Genomic DNA, 6891 nt, shown 5'->3' on the forward strand with positions numbered 1-6891 from the left:
CAACCTTCTGGGTAGCCACAAAAGGCTGGGTAGCCAAAGGCCAACTGGCCAGTAACCTCCTCACCTAGTGCTCCCTAGAAGGTAGCGTGAACAAAGTGGGGAGGGGAGGTGGATGGTTCTCTTCTCAGTTCCTATAGATAAATACAAGAAGCATCTGGCCCACGATGCTCTGCTGTGATGTTGTGTGAAGCCAACCACGTGTCCAGTCACCTAGGCTTCTTAAGAAGCCTGCTGCTGAATGAGACACTGACCCTTATGGACAAAAACACTCTAGTTGGTGAGTAATTTCATGGTAAGGCGCAGTCAGGGGCTGAGAAAGGCCAGCGTCTCGTAAGTACAGCTCTGGGGAGATGTTCCCAATCTCTGTCTTATGTTTACTTATACTTGTTCGCTTAGAGATGTCTGAACTAGTTGCAGAGTGACCGGTTTTATCAACACACGCACACTGTGCAAAGTATAACTCCATTATTATTTGTAAATATTTGATATGAAGAAATTTAACTGCATTTATCTATTTGTATTATCACAAAAAATATCATCACATTTGGCAATGACAGAACAAGAAAGCAGGTAGGCTCTAAATACAATTTTTAATTTTTGAATGCTTTCAAAAATTAAAGTTTAAAATTAAACTTTCAAAAAGTTTAAAATAATTTCATCACTTATTTATGTAGTGTCCTGTCAATAGTGATAACCAAGAATTGATAAAATATCTGGATCAAAAATTGCATATAGCCATTTCAAACACACCGCTTGATATTTAATAGTTATGTCTAGAAAGCAAGATCAAGCTTCTCATTAAGGAACTTGGAAAAACTAGTGGGTTTGGGAATTTTATACAAAGTCAATACTTAAAGTCTTCCTTAATAATACTTGGAATTTTACTGGTTTTAGTTCTTGTTATATCATACGTAATTTTGTTCTGCTGCTGCTACTGCTGCTAAGTCGATTCCATCATGTCCGACTCTGTGCGACCCCAGAGATGGCAGCCCACCAGGCCCCCCCGTCCCTGGGATTCTCCAGGCAAGAACACTGGAGTGGGTTGCCATTTCCTTCTCCAATGCATGAAAGTGAAAAGTGAAAGTGAAGTCACTCAGTCATGTCCGACTCTTAGCGACCCCATGGACTGCAGCCCACCAGGCTCCTCCATCCATGGGATTTTCCAGGCAAGAGTACTGGAGTGGGGTGCCACTGCCTTCTCCAATGCATGAAAGTGAAACGTGAAAGTGAAGTCTCTCAGTAGTGTTTGACTCCTAGCGACCCCATGGACTGCAGCCCACCAGGCTCCGCCATCCATGGGATTTTCCAGGCAAGAGTGCTGGAGTGGGGTGCCATTTGTTCTACAAGGCTCCAAATAAACACCAAAACACTCTGCCACTTAGTGCTATAAGAACTGCCATTTCCTGCGTGCACCTTGACCTAACAAAGGGAAACCACGGAATGGGGTAGAATGAACCAATGTGCAAAATAGGCTGCACTGTCACATACACAAGGTTTCACAGGAAACATAAGAAAATATTTACTTGCAACATTAACATTCTAAGGATACTGCTCCTGGCTCCTCTCCCTTCTAAAATTCAGATGTCAGAATTAACACATGTACTGCCATCAATATTGTTCCATCTCAAAAACCCTGGGAGAAATAATTTTCAGATCATATATGGTCTCCCTCTGCTGCCAAATCTTGTTCACCCTCCTCTGTTTAGCTGAGCACAGCTCTGAAAACCCAGCCCAGTGACCCCTTCCTGCCCCGCCCCCAACTTCCTCTTATCTTCTGCTTCGGACCTTGTCATACATCAGTTCATCTTTCAACATACAATAATGGCATCTTATGAGCAACCTGAGAGGCTCTCTATTTTCATTTCTTCATATCCCCCACAGTTCTGAGTATATGTTGAGCTCTTAGTGGTTACCACTAATTGCCAAAATGCTGTTTGGGAAATCAAACATTAGAAATGGGTTAAGATCAGCTAATATGTGGCTCAGATGGTAAAGAATCTGTGGGAGACCTGAGTTATATCCCTAGGTTGGGAAGATGCCCTGGAGAAAGGAATGCTACCCATTTCAGTATTCTTGCCTGGAGAATTCCATGGACAGAGGACCCTGGCAGGCTACAGTCCATGGGGCTGCAAAGAGTTGGACACAACTGAGAAATTAACACTTTCACTTTCTTTTCACTTTTAATCATTTTTCTTTCTATTTTAAGTATAATACATATTCATTCTTGAAATATGAAAAATAAAACATAAAGAATTAAAATTACTCAATTCTACTATTCAGAAATACCACTTTCTACATTTTTATCCCTTTTCTTCTTTTTATACACCCCTTGCCATTATTTAAAACATAATTTGGAAAAAAAAAACAGGAAAACAAAATTTGAATCCTCTACATACAGTCAAGTGTTTGTTTCTTCCATTTAATAGAAGTGTTAAAGTTTTCCCCACATCATTAAGTAAATTATGATATATCTAGATATTTTACAAATATTAAAATGATATCTTAGAACAGCGCTTCCCACATTTTCACGAGCATACAAATCACTTGGGATATTGTAAAAATACAGGTTCTGGTTCAGTAGTTCTGAGATGGGTTCCAAGAGTCTGCATTCCTAACAACCTCCCAGAAGATGCTGATCCTGCTAGTCTGTGGACCACATTCTGAGTAGCAAGGGCTTAGAAGATATATATTCCATTAACGAGGAACACTTAAGTACTTCCCGGTGTTAGGCTATATGCAGTAAAATATGAAATCAATGGAGTGATAAGAATCCTTACATACAGTGTGGGAATAATACAAATGTTTATCATGTGCATACTAAGGGTGCATAGAGACACAAAGATAATTAAAAATCTAACTCCTGGTCAACGTCAATAGGTATCAATGTTTTCAAGACACTAGAGTGTTCTACAGCGGTAGAAAGCCCTGGTTTCCAGGAAACAAAAGGAAAGGCAAAAAGGGAGGAAACTTTCAGGGGTGGTGGATGTTCATAACCTTGATTGTGGTGGTATTTTCATGGATATTTTATATATATGCGAAATCTGTTAAAACAACAGACTGTGCACTTTAAATATATGTATGCAGTTTGCTGTTTGTCAATTATACTTCCATAAAGCTATTTTTTAAAGTATAGGGAAAAAAGTCACAAAATGCATTCCAGAAAGGTTGTATTATTACATCCTACCAGCAGCATACGCAAGTGCCTGCCTCATTACCTGTCAGCACTATGATTCCTAAAGGAAAAAAACACAGTGTTAATCTAGAAAGGCAAAACCTCTCATTTGTTTGAATGTGTGTCTCTAATTACTAACAGACTGAAATATTTTTATGTTGATCAGCTCATCACTTGTTTTTCTTTTGTAATGTGTATCTTATCAAACTATAGTTCTTTACTTAGATATGTCATAAATATATCACCTATTTTTTTTCTCTTGACTAGATGTTTACATTTGTGTGACATAATGCAAATGGACATATTTAAAAAGTTTAAGAATCAAAAAATAAAATAAAAACAGAAGCCAATCCTAACTGCTCAAAACACAACCAAAAAAAGGTCAAGACTCAAAATTAAACATTAAAAAAAAAAATCAAAGTCTTTTACATCTATTTCTTTCACAAGATGGCTGACTTATTAGCATAAGACTGCATCAGAAGCAAGTCATATATATATATATGTATTCAACTTTGTATCTTTCATATTCACTTTTTCAGTTGGTTAATAAAGTAGGTTATTTTATCCTCTTTAGAGTTTGGTACTAAAATATTAACATACTTTGTGATTTAATCAGAGTCAGAATTTAGATTTATAAACTCCCATCTTTTATTTATTGATCCTAATTGTGTGAGAAATGGGTCCATGAAATCAAACTGGACTTAAATGGTTTTTGTTTTGAATAAACTGAATAAATACCAGAAAAGGAAAATACTTATATATTTTCCTGGAGTGGAGAGTAAATCTTAATCCTGAGAAGACTTATATATTATTAAATTGCTTTTCTTCCCTCTATACCTTCAGTCTCACAAGATTTTTTCAGACTACACAGCAATGAAGAATGCCAATACTAGTAATACCAGTGAAAGAGGAATGCTAGTTCCTCCAAAGAATCCATAAATTTGGCCAATCCTTTGAAAATGAGTCATAATTAAGTCATTAGAAAAAATTTACATATGTATTTACTATTTAAAGAATGAAAATTTTAGTTCCCTAATAGATTTTAACTCTTGTTCTGAAGCTTATAAGATTAAATCATTTGGTTAAGTACGTAAAGCTAGATGATGTCCAATCTGGAATAAAGTCCAGATTTCCTAATACACAAGCTGCACAGAGCAGAAAAGGAAATAATGTGGAAATCAATGATGCGGCTGAAACTCCAGAAAAATCAAATTCTTGAACCTTTACTTCCTCATCCATAAAATGAGGGAGGTTGGTTAAATGATTGATGTGTTTCCTTTCAGCTCTAACCTTTTCTAAATGCAGGGAGGATACACTGATAAAACCTGTGACAGACACAGTCATATTGCTAGAGATTTTTTATTGCCAACTTGGGGTTTCTCAACTACTTTTCTTGTAACTCCGTACGAGCTCAGGTTCAAATTCCAGTCCTATCCTACTTATATAGCCTTTATAAATAATTTATCCTCTTATTAGATAAGAGGAAATAAGGGTCCCAAGAGATTAATAGCAACTACATGTCAAACAGTTAAGATAATGGAGAATAAACCCAAATACTTAGCAGTGCCCAGCACAGAGTAAGATGTTCAGTAATTGCACGTCTGTGTATCTGGGGTATCTCAGTCCATCCCGGCTGACATTAACAGAATGCCATAGACTGAGTAGCTTATAGACAACAGAAATTTATTTCTCACAAATAACTGTGGGAGAGGTTTGGAAGTCCAAGATCAAGGCAGATTCTGTCTGGTGAGGGCCCCTTTCCTGGTTCACAGATGGTCATCTTCTCACTGACTTCACAGGGAGAAGTGATAGGGAGCTCTCTGAGGCCTCTTTCGTAAGAGAACTAATCCAGTTCATGAGACCTCCACCCTCATGATCTAGTCATCTCCCAAAGCTCTACCTCCAAATACTATCACAGTGGGGGTTAGGGATGAATTTCAGGGATGGTGAGGGGGTGAGGCACAAACATTCAGACTTTTGCATGGGGTAAAATAATACCAACATACACATGGTAAAACCTGCTACATCCCCAGCAACTCAAATATTAGACAGACAGGCATATGACAAACATGAACAAGTATTTCCACAAAAGAATTACACACATAACTGAAAAATAGCCCCCAGGTCTGGCTCACAAGAGTTCAGCTATATATATTTAGTTTAAAAGAATTTGTGAAATGATGAGCACAGAGGGGAAGAGGGAGAAAGGAAGAAAGGAATGACCTTAACAGAGGCAACCCACAGCCTATCAGTCTTAAGGAATTTGGACTACTTGCTATCTCTGTGTTATCTCATCTCTGTTTCTCTTAGTTTGGTCCACAAACCACTTCCACCTAGAATGCTTCTTACAACTGCAGATGCCTGATACTCACTCATTTTTAACATGCTACCTCCTTAATTTTTATATATTTTTAACTTGCCTTTGACTGTGTGGATCACAATAAACTGGAAAATTCTGAAAGAGATGGGAATACCAGACCACCTGACCTGCCTCTTGAGAAACCTATATGCAGGTCAGGAAGCAACAGTTAGAACTGGATATGGAACAACAGACTGGTTCCAAATAGGAGGAGTACTCAAGGCTGTGTATTACCACCCTGCTTATTTAACTTACAGGCAGAGTACATCATGAGAAACGCTGGGCTGGAAGAAGCACGGGCTGGAAGAATCACAAGCTGGAATCAAGATTGCTGGGAGAAATATCAATAACCTCAGATATGCAGATGATACCACCTTTATGGCAGAAAGTGAAGAGGAACTAAAAAGCCTCTTGATGAAAGTGAAGAGGAGAGTGAAAAAGTTGGCTTAAAGCTCAACATTCAGAAAATTAAGATGACATCTGGTCCCATCACTTCATGGGAAACAGATGGGGAAACAGTGGAAACAGTGTCAGACTTTATTTTTGGGGGGCTCCAAAATCACTGCAGATGGTGATTGCAGCCATGAAATTAAAAGACGCTTACTCTTTGGAAGGAAAGTTATGACCAACCTAGATAGCATATTGAAAATCAAAGACATTACTTTGCCAACAAAGGTCTGTCTAGTCAAGGCTATGGTTTTTCCAATGGTCAAGTATGGATATGAGAGTTGGACTGTGAAGAAGGCTGAGTGCCGAAGAATTGATGCTTTTGAACTGTGGTGTTGGAGAAGACTCTTGAGAGTCTCTTGGAGTGCAAGGAGATCCAACCAGTCCATCCTAAAGGAGATCAGTCCTGGGTGTTCACTGGAAGGACTGATGCTAAAGCTGAAACTCCAATACTTTGGCCACCCGATGCGAAGAGTTGACTCATTGGAAAAGACCCTGATGCTGGGAGGGATTGGGGGCAGGAGGAGAAGGGGACGATAGAGGATGAGATGGTTGGAGGCCATCACCGACTCAATGGACATGAGTTTGAGTGAACTCCGGGAGTTGGTTATGGACAGGGAGGCCTGGTGTGCTGGGATTCATGGAGTCGCAAGGAGTTGGACACGACTGAGTGACTGAAATGAACTGAACTGGAGAACCTAGTCCAATTGCTTTGTGGCCAGTGCTTGAAAATGTTGTCCATAACTGAGTCCTAAAATAGCTTAGATTCCAAGCCGAGGACTGCCCACACCAAATTACCTGCAAACCGTCACAACTAAGAAACCAGTTTTTAATGCATCAAAGCTAATGAGAAACAGTAAAATCTACAGCTCATGAATCTGGTGGGTATCTGGGTACTGGAAGGAATAGGTAC

This window comes from Capra hircus, chromosome 2 (assembly GCF_001704415.2).
Source record: "Capra hircus breed San Clemente chromosome 2, ASM170441v1, whole genome shotgun sequence".
In the NCBI taxonomy this organism is placed as follows: Eukaryota; Metazoa; Chordata; class Mammalia; order Artiodactyla; family Bovidae; genus Capra; species Capra hircus.